This window comes from Macrosteles quadrilineatus, unplaced genomic scaffold, assembly GCF_028750875.1.
Source record: "Macrosteles quadrilineatus isolate MER2022 unplaced genomic scaffold, UCM_ALF_1.0 Scaffold_2__2_contigs__length_208266976, whole genome shotgun sequence".
NCBI classification, from domain to species: domain Eukaryota; kingdom Metazoa; phylum Arthropoda; class Insecta; order Hemiptera; family Cicadellidae; genus Macrosteles; species Macrosteles quadrilineatus.
This window is the reverse complement of record NW_026542595.1, coordinates 41,567,034-41,583,351: the sequence shown is the minus strand read 5'-3', so window position 1 is coordinate 41,583,351 and position 16,318 is coordinate 41,567,034.

The window sequence follows — 16,318 nt, the reverse complement described above, 5'->3', positions numbered from 1 at the left end:
GGTTTGATTGCTTTGATAAAAAAAAGGTTATTGCTGGCATGAATTTAAGGTGTCATTGATGTGAAACGTGTGTGTGAAATGTGGGTTAGTATTGGTGGTTTGTCCCAATCAGTGGTTCTTACTCTTTCCAGTTTATTCTCTAATAGGTTAGGTTAAAAGATTTCTATCGTTGATTTGTCTTCAATATATGGAGGGATTTTGTTTGTGTCTCCAGTACGGGTTTATTTTTGTTAAAAAATCAAGATAAAGGATTTTGTGTCTATTTCTATTATTATGGTCGGTGAGTTTTTTAAAGCAATTCTTTCCATGACATTTTGCGTGAGTTATTTCACTTGCTGCTTCGTTCTAGGGAGGGTAGCACCTATAGCACTTGCTGCGAATGACCGGTGGCTGACAGACCGCGACATGAAAGTTCGCCGCGGCGGGAAATTCAAACCAGCTTAGGCGCCAACCATTTCATTCATGGCAGTATTGAAACTGATTTAATTTGATCTGCTTATGTTTGAAATATAAATTATATAATGGTGATTTAAAAATAAGTCAGCTGTATACGTATTACTTTGCACTGTTAATATAATGTTAATGTTAATATATAATCATAATTATAATGTCAATCACCAATCACTGAGATATGGACGCCTCCTATGTGTGTATTTTAACCAAATTTTTTTTTTTTATAAAATTGTTTATTATTTTTCAACAGGGGATATGAACCAGCATGTCAAAATACAGAACGACATCCTCGTCCAGTTGAAATCTCTTAGTGGAGCCAGAAATGTCCTTCACCAACTGCAGATCACTATGGAAGACGTTGTCTCCCAACTTCAGACGGTCGTGCAAAGGCTAGATCAGGTGTCAAGAAGCCAGGTGCCTCGTCGTCCAGAAGATGGGCGAAGACAGCCACAGTGGAGGCCTTGCTGACTCGTTCAAAAATATTCCTTTGAGTGAGCTGGATGTGTTCAACAATTTTGAAGAAGAACTCTGCGACTGCAGCATAGCAAAACTGTTGATAGGTGTTCAGAATAGATCTAATGACACTAAAACTATATTATAACCATGGGATGTTCACGCTTAGGCTACCTATTAATCGATTGTCCATCACCCTTCAAAGTATTACACTATGTTAAAAACCACAAAAAACTTCCATTACATAATAAATAAAATAGCTGAAGAACGAAGACACTACAGCGTATAGAAATATTTTAAGACTTACAAGTGTTCAGTTTGATTACCTACTGGTAATGGTAGACATAAATTTGTCAAAGCAGAACACGACCATGAGGATGTCAATCCCAGTAACAACAAAATTAGAAATAACATTACGCAATTTAGCGACTGGTGATTCTTTTAAATCTTTATCAGCTTTGAATTGTCACTTTAGATTTGAACCAGAGTTTAGTGTAATATTACCCACAATGCACTTCCATTACGCTTACATTGGCTTGAAATTACAGCTTTTAAGTATCACGTTGGATTCGAATTGGAGTCGAGTGTAAGTTACCCATGAAGGTGATGAAATTATCAACGTGTGTTCTAATAGGCTGGTAGATGAGAGTCACATGGTACCCCCCAAGAAGCCAGTATCCGTCTCTTAAAAAGTTCCTGAAGAACAACGCAACACCAGGAAGTTCATGGGCAAAATATCCAGTGTCAATAATGTCATACTGTGTGTGTGTGAATTTAAAATGTGTGAATTTAAAATTCCTATGTTATTTTATGATGAGTAAATTAACTTTACTATTGTATGAAAGGTAAAGCAAGGCAAAAGTCTGGTGTAGATCTGTAACGTATTTTGCTTGGGGACGATAATATTTATTTATAATAAGAGCCAGCTTTCATTGGCATATTAGTTTTTCAGATACTTTTGAGAAAGCTGAAGAAAAACTGAGGAAGGCGTGCGAAACCTCCGATTTGGAGAATTCAGATAAAGAGGAGGCAAGAAGATATAGATGCATCAGAAAGAGGAAAAATCTCTCTAAAGACTTCGATTTTCTGTTCGGCTCTTCAGGAGAAGATGGTCCTCCAGCGAAAAAGATTTTAACACACATTGCCCTTCTTGACAGCCCACCTTATCCATCCCTTTCTTCATTCTCTTCCTCGGCCCTCTTAAGCCCAGTGACATCCTATCCCCCAATATCCCATCTTCTCCCGCCCTAGTACCTAGTAATTCTAAACCAACAACCCCAGCAACCCCTACTACCTCTTTTTCCTCCATAAATAAAGACCGAATACAGACCCCAGTTCATGGTAGGTTCTTGTTTAACTTTTGTTCAAGTTATGATTTAGTGAACTTAGTACTAGGTTGTCCTTGACATTTGAAATCTTTTAAGAGCTACCATTCATGTTAAATCATTTAACATTTTCACAATGTAGTGCCTCTGATTGGGTACATTACAAAAGCACAAAAGATGGTTTTTGTGTGTTAGAGTTCTTTCTGTACTACAAAGAAGCACTAGTTGCACTAAAGTTCACTGGGTTTTAGAAGTACTCTTTTGACTGTTACTGTTTATGTTTTTGTTGTTTATTTTCTTTAATTACAGGTTGCAGTTAGGTCGATTTCGAGCATCAGGTTATTTAGTTTAAAGTAACTCAGTTTTTAAATTTGAACATTGGCCATCTAAAAAATGACGACGTAAATGTAAACAAAAAAAGAATCATAGCATATGTTTAAAATCAAGGCAATGGTATGACCTAAACACAGTACTAAGTATAAACATTCGGATGATGAGCACTGATCAAATAATACAGAGAAAGTATTAAATGCCGTTTGGTAACTACCACTGATCGAATAAGTTAAGTATTTCACAGATTTTATTTCCATAATCTGAAATAGGTTTTAACAAATAATATTTATCTTGTGTGAGTGATAATTAAAACAGCTACATGAATCATCAATTTTAAATAACTAGGTATTATCATAGATAAAACATACTCCCTTAGTAGATTTCCCATCCTTATGGAACAGCTGAAGCCAATTTTATTGTTAGTTCTGTCCGGTTTTCTGTAGAGGTCGTGTTTTGTTTACAATTTGTTTCCCGTTATTACAGCCATTTAAAACCACGTTTAACCAAATAATTTGATCTAATTATAAACAATAACTTGTCCCCTAGTTATATAACCAAACAGTAAAGCACAAATCAAGAAATTAACCCTAAAACAATAGAAACAAAGTTTCGTCGACACTAGTGCCTTTGTGTCACGTACATGAACTAGACACGAAAAACGAGCTTCAAAATTTACAATGGGATGAGAAGTCTACTTGTGTTGGTTAGTCTATGGTATTATCAAATTATTATTCTTTCTCCTATTTAGAATAGGCTATTAGAATAGAATAGAATAGAATAGAAAAGTGCTTTATTGAATACAGTACATACTATGTACAGTAGGATACATGAAATGGGTGCGATAATTTATACATGCACATACAACAATGGTCATACGACCGTCTGCTGGGTTGGCATTAATGTCCATTCAATATTAATGAAATAAAATTGTCCCACCTAAATCAACATACTGAACACTAAAACAAAATAAAATAACACTTCTTTATGCACACATATACATAGATATATACACATACACATGTATGCATATATACACATATATTTATACTCTAAACATATTGCAATACAAAATTTTAAAAATTAAATTCCCTAACTAGCTCCCATCTACGTTTCCATGCAATTTTTAAAAAACTTCGAAGGCCCCGCCAATCCTTCCCATTCAAATAATCCACAAACTCCTCATATTGTATTTTTTGTATTATGAAGATGCGGTCTTATTATTCCTTTCAACAGTGCAAGTAAACCTTTTATCCTATAGTGAGATTTAATGTGGAAACGTTCATGCCGACTAAACATAACAACAAGTGTTTGATAGCAAAGATATGATATTGATCTTATGTAAATAAGAGTTTAATAAACACTTTTAATAATAAGTGTTATTTTGTAGTAAAGCATATTGTTACATTATTGATTATGTAAGGCGGCTATTATCAACAAAACATGCGGTCTACCACTGAGTTTAAACAACGTATTCTTATTTCCCATCCTATTGTAAAATTTGAAATACTTTTAATGTTTATATTATAGAATAACCAACACAAGGAGAATATTTTATCTATGATAGTATCGTGTTGGCAACATTGATCGTTGTTCTGTTTGGATGTTGGTTTGGATGTTGGATGTTGGCAACCAAGCGAGGTGTATACAGTAAAAGGTGTATCTTAGTTGGCAACGCTTGGGGTATAAAATTGTCCAACTAAGTAAGCCGAAAGTATAAGTCAAATGTAAAAAAAAACATATAAGATATGGTGAAAATGATTCGTGAAATTCTCTCGAGCAGGCAAGTCTTTATAAATTACGTCTGCTAATCATATGGATCCATACAGGATTATTTCCGCCTGATATGCCAAATCTGATCAAGATGGGAAGATGTCGATTGGTCGTTTTCAACCAGATGACATTACCAAGCAAACATATAACAATTACCGATACAAAGGATATGTATGTTATGTCCACATCTTTACAAACAAAACTTGTTATAGGTGATGTTGATAGTTCTGTAAAAAAAGATAAATAACATTCATGAAATCATTGTTTTATATTTATAAACATGGTTTGAATTTATTGCTCTAATAAAAAAAAAAATTTGAAAAGTGATCGCTCCGCTCAACATGCTTTCACTGCTATGAAAGCAATCCTAGTAATTTTATTGTAAGCATATAAATATGACGACTACACCGATGTCTAATTCTGTTTAACAATAAACAATGTTTTCATAAATTACTGTAAAATCATAGTGAAGAATGATTTATAATCATTTGACAAAAATGCACCTTTGACCTGAACAATACACAGTTCTATCAGAAGACTTAAGTCTGCCTCATATGTCTTTGATAGGCAGTAATTCGTCAAGGGTAAAATAGCTGCCTCTCGTACTGACTGTTTTCTGTGAAAATCCACTGCTGAACATCTGAGGAATTTTTCAGCTTCTGTGTTGCCCAAATGTATTGTCATGTGATGTCCATCCCGAGCCAAGACCAGCAGCTTGAACTTGAACGTCAACATGCCTTTTAACACCTGTTCTAAAGCAATCAGGACAAGAAGGCACATTGAAGCTGCCTTATTTGCTACAATGTATTGCAGAATACAAAGTAAACCTCTTACAACAGTCGCTGCAATGACCACTGATCATATCTATAGAACATTTTGGTAAGTTAGGTTTAACTTCGAGCAACAAAGCTTGGATCCTATACTTATTTGAATATGAGAGATTGGTCTTATTAGTCCTGGGAAGAGAAACAAATTCGTAAACAGCTTCATCTTCCTTGGTAAGATCCTCTTGAGGGCTAACCAAAGAGAGCCCGTCAAACCAGCTTTCAACCTTGTTATTACAATCATTAGCCATTATGCTGAGTGTAGATTGACATGCTGATTCTGTTAAGCTACTATTTAAGCCCAAACAAATAGCAGAAATAGCAAATAGTAGTCTTCTACTGTTTTCACTTGGTCAGTAACTATTTTAACTGTGTATTCTGCAATACATTGTAGCAAGTAAGGCAGCTTCAATGTGCCTACAAGTTCAAGATGCTGGTCTTGGCTCGGGATGGACATCACATGACAATACATTTGTGCCACACAGAAGCTGAAAAATTCCTCAGATGTTCAGCAGTGGATTTCCTCAGAAAACAGTCAGTACGAGAGGCAGCTATTTTACCCTTGACGAATTACTCCGTATCAAAGACATATGAGGCAAATTTAGTCTGCTGATAGAACTGTGTATAGTTCCGGCCATAGGTGTATTCTTTGACAAATGATTATAAATCATTCTTCATTATGATTTCACAATTTATAAAAACATTGTTTATTGTTAAACAGAATTATACATCGGTGTAGTCGTCATACTTATATGCTTACAATAAAATAACTAGGATTTCTTTTATAGCAGTGAAATCAAGTTAAGCGGAGCGATCGCGTTTCATGGTTTTTTTTTTATTAGAGCAATAAATTAAAACAATATTTATAAATATAATCAAACGATTTCATGAATTTAATTTTTTTTTATTTAACTATCAACATCACCTATAACAAGTTTCATTTGTAAAGATATTGACATTACATACATATCCTTTGTATTGGTATTTTTTATATGTTTGCTTGGTAATGCCATCTGGTTGAACCCGACCAATCGACATTTTCCCATCTTGACCAGATTTTAAACCCAATATCCTAGGCCTAGAAAATAGATAAGAAATATATATTTACAGCTAAGCCCAAATACATTAACAACTTTTAAAACTTACTACAGAGGCATTTTAGTGAATGCAAAAACATAAATATGATAAAGAAAATTGAGTTGTTCAACACTTTGATATGCAATTTTGCAGTAATGAATTCTTATTTTGGGCAAATTGATGCCGTGGATTGCTCAAAAAAGGCGCAATCTTGGAATCCAAAATCAACCCTGGTTTTTGGACTGATATTTTCAGTAATGGTAATAACTTAGAGATTAGCCTATTAGATTTAACGACGTTAATGTAAAATTAATTTAGTTTCAGAAAGATTCGCTCCCTTAAAGTGCCACACCGGTTTGGTTACCATAAATGTATTGTTTTAATAATATTTACGAGGTGTTAGCCCGTCCTACGTACGGGAATTCAGTAGTCAGTTAAAACCGTGTACAATTTATTCAGATCAGCTAGTTTAAAAAAGACAAAGTTTCTTGCAGTTTTAATGTGAAAAATCATCTTTAAACAAATGTTGTGCGACCAAATATGTTTTATGCATTTTAAATCTGATAATTTTACAATAAAACAGCAATTCTGCAATTTTTACGATGTGAAAAGCGTTGAAGTGAGATTTGCAGCCGATTCGCACAGACGCACACTGATTATAAGTAGCATACAGTAGAGAGAGTAATAGCTTTGACTATTAATACAACACTTCTTTATCTTATACAACTTCTGTATCCAATAGTCAAAGGTCAATTGAGAAGTGTATAGACCTAGTCAACGATACTACCTTCCATAGCATACCTGCCTCTTCCATAATTATTATCACCACAATACAACTAACTTACTATACACAATTTCCAGTAGGTCTGAATAGAAACGACCTAAAATAAAACGATAATATCCAATAAAAATCACCGTACACATAATTTAACTTTGGTGTCCTAACATCAAAACTAATCGTCACACCTATCCTTTGTATAAATTTCACTGCATTATTACTAAAAAAATAAGTCTAAACAAAGAAAAATAAAAACAATAACAATTTGTTTTGAAACAGCTGTTTGGTTCAAATAACATTCATTTGAAAAAAAGAACTGGTCACATGTAGCAGGAATATAAAAAGTAAACACGCTAGTAAAGCTAATGACGTAATTGTCAATGTTTATTATCCATACCGTTAGCAGTTCTATCCTTGATAATTACCCACCCTCATTGAATAAATGTACATCGTAATTTACCATATTAGTTAATTTAAACAACAATATATTCATAGTTTAAATAAAAGTGATATTTTCAAGTTTGGGGGCGCTGATATAGGCACCCCCAAACGTAACCACAACTGAACACGATTTCATAAAACATGTAAACATTGTTATTTTTCTATTCTTTCCTTGAAAAGTGCAGCAGTAAAATAGTTTGCATTTATCCTTTTTTATTAAGACTCGTGTACAGAGCCTCGATTTGTACTGTGGTTTAATTAATTTTGGTCCAAACTATTTTAAACTGTGGTCTAATTATTTCTACTAATCTGACTTATTTCCTATAATCAATGACAAAATAAGAGTAAATAAAATAACCTCATAGTTCCATAATTTATATTTAACCAGCTGTTAGTTAAAACAAATTGTATGGCTCTAAAACAAATCAAAGATTACAAAGATTGCTTTAAAAAATATTTTGAACATCCTAGTATTTTACTATGTATATTTAATTAATCTGTCATCCTCTTACAGAAGAATTGATCGTATCAATGATAGCATTACACATAGTATAAATAAGTCAACGCTAAGTATGTCTTTACATTTTTATCCAAATGCTGAGTTTGTGACACAAAAGCTGAATGTTTACAGCTGTTATGTTAAGCAAATTATTTTACGCCGAAAGCTAGTTTAGAATCTTAGCGTCGGCTGCTAGACTTTTTAAAAATTAAAACTTAATTTCTAAAAAACTGGGACCCAAAACTAAAATTATGGCTTCGACATTCCCTAGTTCTCAAAATTATCTTTCTTTCAACACAAAAATCATGTAAATCCGTCGAGTGGTTGATTCAGAATCGTGAAATAAAAAAACACTGTTTCGTTTTAATATTATAGATTATGAACTTTCAGTTTTGTGTAAAAATATTTTAAACTAATTTCAACGTGTTTTAGGCATTGCAAGTAATTTATTGTGAAAATCAAAGTCAATGAGCCTTAAATTAACATTTTATTACCAACATGACACTTAAATAAATACAATATGGGTCTTTAAAAGCCTATTGCAATATTAGACGCGCTTTAAAATTTCTTTACGTAAAATATATGCAACTAATATTTCAGTGGTGAAGGATGAGGTGACAAGCCATGCTTTATTGGGTCATTAATTATGTCACAAGATTAAATCTCGTATTGATCCCAATGTAGAATGTCACTCACAAGCTCTTGTTTGGGGAAAACCTATATTTCTACTTTTATAAAGCATATACTTTTAATTGTGTGAACTCTAACGTTTTTATTACGCCTTAAAACCACTTTGTATCGCTTCAAAAATGTATAATGTTGTCGGTAACCTATTTAACACCTAAAATACTTTCCATATATACAAACAAGTATTTGTTTAAGTTGTTAAATTAAAAGATGAGAAAGAGGATTCGTTAAATAGTTACTGCAGCTCAAGACAAAACTTTAAGTTAGTATTTTATTTATAGGAAATGTTAAGCCACGCCAACACCGAACACGATTTTGAGAATCATCAAAGTCCCTGAACGACGTAATTAACGCACATAGCGTTGTTATCTCGAGATGTAGGCGTAAGAGCGGTGCTTAGGCTCAAACACAAAACACTATTGTGCTTCGACGCGTATCAAAATCGTCAATCAGATTCTGAGAAAAGCTTTCACATTAACTTAATTGACGGATTACTCATAGCAAGAAATGTTTTCAAAATTTTATAGAAATCCATACAAATCTGGACATTGGTGTTAATATCCCCCTCCCCTTATGTGTAAAGAGAAAGTATTGTTGTCCTGAACTCATAAAGTTAAACTAACGTTTTTCAAAATAATATGCACACACTGCTGATTTGCTGTTTGACCGATGGCGAAGTTATTTTTTTTTACTTAAACGTTAAATTAAATCTTTATTTTTATGTATTAATATGTAATGATATCTTGAATTCATATTATTTCACTAGTAAAAATCTCTACACCGTAACTAACTTTGAACCATAATTTAATTTCCTAGTCATGAAGATCAATCATAGTATATTCAATGATAAACCATGCAAAACATTAATTTTACCATTATATAGTTAATGTATAAATAGTTAATGTTTTTGCCACATAACCTCAAATTGTTTGAATATTACATACATCTATGGCTCGGGAAAAAGAATTAATACAATATAACTAATTTTCATTGTATATACCTTGTGGCTTACTTGTTGGGGCTGAGCTATTTTCTTGATTATAGATATTCATAATTCTGAAGCAGCTATTTATAATTTAAACAATTCGATAATGGACGAAGAAAACTTGGAAGTTTAATGAAGTATTTTCTTCCGGACAATAGCTCAACAATTACAAATTGTAACGATTTTTTTCCAATAGAACAACTATGACCTCTTTTCTAAACCGGAACCTAGTATACTTTTTGCTTTGGTTAAAATACATTTTTAATTATTTCAAATTAATGGCTTGCATGTCATTTTTATTTGACAAAATAGGGAGCAATAATTTTTTATAAAAAAATCATAGCTTCAAATCTATGTTACGATTACAGAATTCTCGTTTGATGTAGACGACGCTTTGCAGTAATTTGTTCGTCTTTGAAAGCTTGGATCCAAAATTTCATTCATTGATAGTATTGAATACTTTTAAGATTTTCTTTACTGTATTTTATATGTATGTACCATAAAATACAAAATTAAGAGCAAAAACCGAAATTAATTATTATTTAATATTCTTGAAAGAATACAACTAATGAGTTTACCAAGGAACAATATTATTTAAAAAAAAATCAAGCTAACTATATCATTGTTGAGTCTCTTTAATGTTTTAGTAAAAAAACTGCTTACAATAAACTGCGAATATTAAAAATTCCCATTGTCCATAGTAGAAATTTGAGTGTTATATATTACTATTTTGCATTTTTTAAACTTGAAATAGACACATGTTTTGTATTTATTTTTTTATTGATATCCAAATTAGATTTAATTTTTAGCCCCATTTTATACCAAGCTAAATCTAACGTGGGTACTTCACTCTTTGGGGAAAATGTGCTTAGACCAATTCTTGATTTGACAATAACCATGTTAAAATGTTATATTCATTAACGTAGCTTTACATTAAATTCTTTGAAATATATGAAGATATTCAAGAAAACGTGTTGAAATCTTCAATAACCGAAGAAATGTTGAGATAAATAAACACTTGAATATTTTGTAAAAAACCTAAACTACCTGTATATATAAATATACTGAAAATATCCCACTAATATTTTATTTGGAGCTTCGGTTATAGATCCTGTATTGCTTGGAATGTTTAATATTACTTAAAAATGAATAAGTAGAATGATGCTAAGGCTACAAACTAATACTTAAACTAAATTGAACCGTTCCATGAATCAGCTGAGTTAAGAGTTTGGCCGGTAATTAGTTTCTATCAACTCCCACCACTTAGGGGAAACATTGAAAGCTAGGCTGTGTAGGACGGCTATGAACGGTTTGGAAACTTAGTTTCAGCATAACAATGTATTGAGCATGTTCTTGCCTTTGAGTGTTTTACGTAACCTATAACTGCATCACAATTATTATTCCTTGAGGTAATAAACTGTACATTATTAACACACTTTGGATGAATTATATATATATATATATATATATATATATATATATTTTAACCAAGAATGAAATCTTTCTTCAAGTCTCCTACTTATCCAATGAGACATGAGGCAATACATTGGCGTGTCTCTTATTATGTGTTGCTTTGCTAATGAAATGTGTTCCGTGGCAAAGGAAAATCCGAGTTTGAATAAGTGTTTTTGACACACTTCATGCAACACTTTGAACACGTTTATAGGGATTTGCCTTGCACAAAGCATCAACTTCAACTACACGTCACCATTTTCCTTGTTTTTTCAAAAGTGGTCTTAGGACGTGTTGGTATAAGTCACATTGGCAATCAATCAATTCATCATACAGCATTCATAATAAAAATGCTTAATGTTTGTTTTCCTTCTCCTACACCTGATTGGAGTAAATTTCATATTAAATGTTTGGACACATTCTGCTGTGGAATATAACTCCGACTAGTATGAGATTTGAAAACCATCAAAGGAGACAGTCACAAATAGCATGTTTTGAAACGCTTCAGTGGGTCTGTTTATTTTTCCTACTCGGAACAGAAAGGCCTTACTCCAACATCATCTGATAAATCCTCTTAAACTGCCTTTCTTTTAACGGATGAGCCGACTTTTCCTCTCGTATAGTCTGTTTGGATATCCAACACTCAACGGAGTTAGTATCGTTCTAAGTTTAAATAAAATAAATAATACTGTGATACAACCTAATTAGAAAGTTTTTTTTTATAATTTGTGTTTTATATAGTTCACAAAATGTAGTTGAAACATGCAACGATTCAATGCTACTTATAGCTTTAACTTTTAAGTACTCCTCATTATATATTTGATAACTCAATGCAATTTCTAATACGTAGTTTTCAGAACGTCCATATCCTTTATTTTTTGAGTGTATAGTAAAAACCTATTTAAACATCCCAGAAATTAATGATCTTGAATTGGTAAAACATACTTCGCAGAAAAACAAAATCCTAACAACTCAATTGCCATCGTTCTAACAGGTTTTTTAATATAAATCAAATTAAATTAATTGAATACAAATAAAATAACGTCGAATTCAAAACGAATGTAAGACCACCATTATTTAACATAAACCCTCGTTGAAAAAATCTGCCTTTTTATATTTTTGTTCGTTATCAATGACGTTAAATATCGGATAACCTTTTTTACAGATTTTACTTTAAAAAATAATATTTTATTATCTATTGCAAGCGAAAATGTTTATTGCAATGCAAAATACACCTACATTACTGACCTTTTACATGTTCAAAGGGGGTGCCAATATTCCACATATGAGGAAATTGACTCACTAATAATATCAGTATACTCAACTGATAGGAACAAATTGTATTACAATCGTGTTTTATAGCCCCAATTTAAATTTCAAATTAGTTGATTTTGCTACCCACATAATTATAAATTACTAGTGGTCATCCAGTGGTCGAAAACTCGACCAAAAATGTGTAATGCACAAGCTTCTCAATTTTCACCCCGCGCTATAAATAGAACATGTGATTGTAATTTCTTCTATTTGTTTTGATTTTCTGTTTATATTTTGTTGTTATTCGTCGCCAGAATTACACCCATATACCCATTAGGTCCATGTAATTTTTTTTTATTTCATTTCATTTGTGTGCTTATTCTTGAGCCTATTTTAGTTCATAAAGGGATTCTGCACATCTACAGGAAAATATATTTCTAAGATTATGCGTAGATTTTCCCTGCGATGCACAAGAGCTGAGAAAAAAGGTTTAAAAGAAACATGCTAGCCTATTAATATAGAGATCAAAGAAGAAAATTAGATTGACTGAAACTGTTCGATCTGGTCAACAGGTAAAAGCACTGAAGCAAAATGAAACGACAAGTTATCGTGTCCAAATATATTGCATATCTTAAATTACATTATTGTTTATTTACAAAAAATAAGGGGGTTTTCAATGATGTTTATAAAATGTTAAGAGAGGAAGGATTTAAAAATATAACGTTTACCCCATAATTAAACAATGTTAAAAGTAATTTAACTATAACAAATATGTAAAATACATTTCTATAAAAAATGGATTCTTCAGTATTACCAACAATACATCTAAACGTACCTGGAATGTTAAGATCCCAATCTAATGGGACGGTGTACCACAGCCGATCCACTTTAACAGTTAAGTGTATGGATGATATTTTCATTGAAGAGTTAAGCTAATTTGTTATGGTTTAAAAAACCAATCGGTATCAATGCAGTTTATAAGATCCTATCTTCAGGGTAACTGTTTTTAAGCAGGATGAAAGGTTCGTCCTGTCCGTAAAAAAAACACCTTCTTCTGGTATGTGGAAAGTCAATTTGTATCCTTGTCACCAATAAACTGCTAAACATGTTTTATTTTATATGTTTTCTAGCTTGTATTTAAAAAGACTATGTATAGTTTTATTTTTTTCGTATTATAGTGAAGAGTATCCGTATACGACGAATGAAATGCTCGAAGTAAACTTACGTGTTTGCTTGTGAAGGAGAAGGTGAAGAGATCGGGGAAGTTGTTAGCAGTTAAGATATCGACTTGTCTTTTGTCTTCAAAACATGAGGACTCTCTGTAGGTTAAAGACGTCTTGATGTGATTCATACAAAATCTGCAGCAGCTTTACAAAAGATACTTTTATCATATTCTCAACACTTCTGTTATAAACCATCATAAAAACGTGATGTGGGAGGCAGTTGAATTATAAAAGTTTTCAAAGAGTTGTTTCAAATGTAATTAGAAACACAAATCTTCAAAGTTTTTTTTTGCATTGTATTAATTAACACTTTATTAGTCCAGGCAGGTGTAGCTGCAGTAAGTATTGCAATACATTTAAATTAAGGTTCAGGTGTATTCTTGTCAAATAAAAGTGTTACAATGATACTAGTTTCGAGCACACAACCAACATACTTTACTGTGTCTTTGTCCAAGTCATCCATCACGAGATTTACACGTCCATGTGTTACATGAGTCTCACAAGACAACCTTATCTATGTCAATCATAACTTCAGATACAACACACTTGATACAATCAATGCTAAGCTATTGTGTAACAAAAAATAAATAAATAAATAAATAAATAAATGTGTCAAGCAACATTGTATAAGAGTAAATGTGAGAATGCTCTTTCCCATATTAATAGAAATAATACCTTTAAATACACAAAAGCTATACATCATGATATGTAATCCTCAAATAAACATATTCATACAGTTACAAAACATCATAGTGCTGAATTGGTAGTGTTTGATCAATGCACGCATTAAAAGATTAATCATATCCAATTATACATTATCTATCAAGTAATGCACCGTTTCAGTCCTTTGATTGCAGCTCGTAATTAGTGTAATGTTGCCGTTCATAAGCCATTTAAAGCTTTGATAATGTGAATGTTTAATTTCACAAGGAGAATTTAAAGCACATAACAGTAAAGAAAAAATTTCATTAAACAAACAGCTAGCACGATATGTCTTAACACTCTTGTAAACCTAATTATATGACAGCGTCCAGTAACAGTTACAAACTTGTCAATCACACTGGGTAGAAGAATTGCAAGGTGACTTTTTAAATGGATGTTAGGTAGATTAAAACGGTAATTTTGGGGTTTCTGGTCAGTTAAAATAATAAATTGTCTGATTCAGCAGTATTATATGAAAAACTAGGTTTCGTCGAATGAGAGTTTTGGAGATCGTTGTTTGAAAGCTGTCCAATTTAAATAGTTAAAATTTTAATTTGTTAAATATCCTTCTACTGAATGTCCTACTTTATAAAGTAGGACATATAGTAGAAGGAATGGAAGAGGTAGAAATAATGACAACATAAAAACGCCGAATCTTTGGCCATTTTATAACCTATTTTTTTCAAGCGATAGGAATAGGAATATGTTAGGTTTTGTACCAGGACAGTCAGTCTGTTGTCGTGGGTTTTATCTTGCATGTAATTTTGTGGTGTGAAATATAGATTCATCCTTTAAGTCCAATCCTCATCCTTATGATATTGATTATTTCCCATCTGTACGAGTCTGTACTGTGGTACCATGGAGCTAGTGTGCTGCTATTTTGTATGGATTTATACCAGTAGGCCTTGGGTGAAGTTTTTAAGGTATTATTTCTTTGTTTCCATGTCCCATATCCTTTTGAAATGATCTCAAATCATTTATTGGTAAAGTTATGTTTTTTGTGTCATTTCCAGTTGTTATTGCTTCCTTTGCTGCGATGTCGTCTTTTTCATTACCTCTTAGTCCTACATGGCTGGGTACCCATTGAAGATAGACCATATTTTTGGAATCCATACGATTTTTCAAGATTGCTAAGCTCATACGGTTGGCATCATTTGATGTTCTGTTACATAGGTTTTTGATGGATAAAATTGTGGCAGGTGAATCACTACATACAGTATCAATACTTCATTGCTAGGAAATTCAGCCAGATTTTGAGTACACGTGAGTAGTGCAAACAATTCCACTGAATAAATTGATGTGTGCTTAGGTAGCTCATATTTTTTTTCTATTTTAAGTTGTGGGATGATGTATGCTGCTCCGGTTTTTTAATGGTTTTGGATCCATCAATAAATATTTTGTATGATTTCCTGTATGTTGTCTCTAATATTGTTTCCAACTGATGAAAAAAATTGGGTTTGATTGCTTTGATAAAAAAAAGGTTATTGCTGGCATGAATTTAAGGTGTCATTGATGTGAAACGTGTGTGTGAAATGTGGGTTAGTATTGGTGGTTTGTCCCAATCAGTGGTTCTTACTCTTTCCAGTTTATTCTCTAATAGGTTAGGTTAAAAGATTTCTATCGTTGATTTGTCTTCAATATATGGAGGGATTTTGTTTGTGTCTCCAGTACGGGTTTATTTTTGTTAAAAAATCAAGATAAAGGATTTTGTGTCTATTTCTATTATTATGGTCGGTGAGTGTTTTAAAGACAATTCTTTCCGTGACATTTTGCGTGAGTTAATTCACTTGCTGCTTCGTTCTAGGGAGGGTAGCACCTGTAGCACTTACTGCGAATGACCGGTGGCTGACAGGCCGCGACATGAAAGTTCGCCGCGGCAGGAAATTCAAACCAACCTACGCGCCAACCATTTCATTCATGGCAGTATTGGAATTGATTAAATTTGATCTTCTTATGTTTGAAATATAAATTATATAATGGTGATTTAAAAATAAGTCAGCTGTATACGTATTACTTTGCACTGTTAATATAATGTTAATGTTAATATATAATCATAATTATA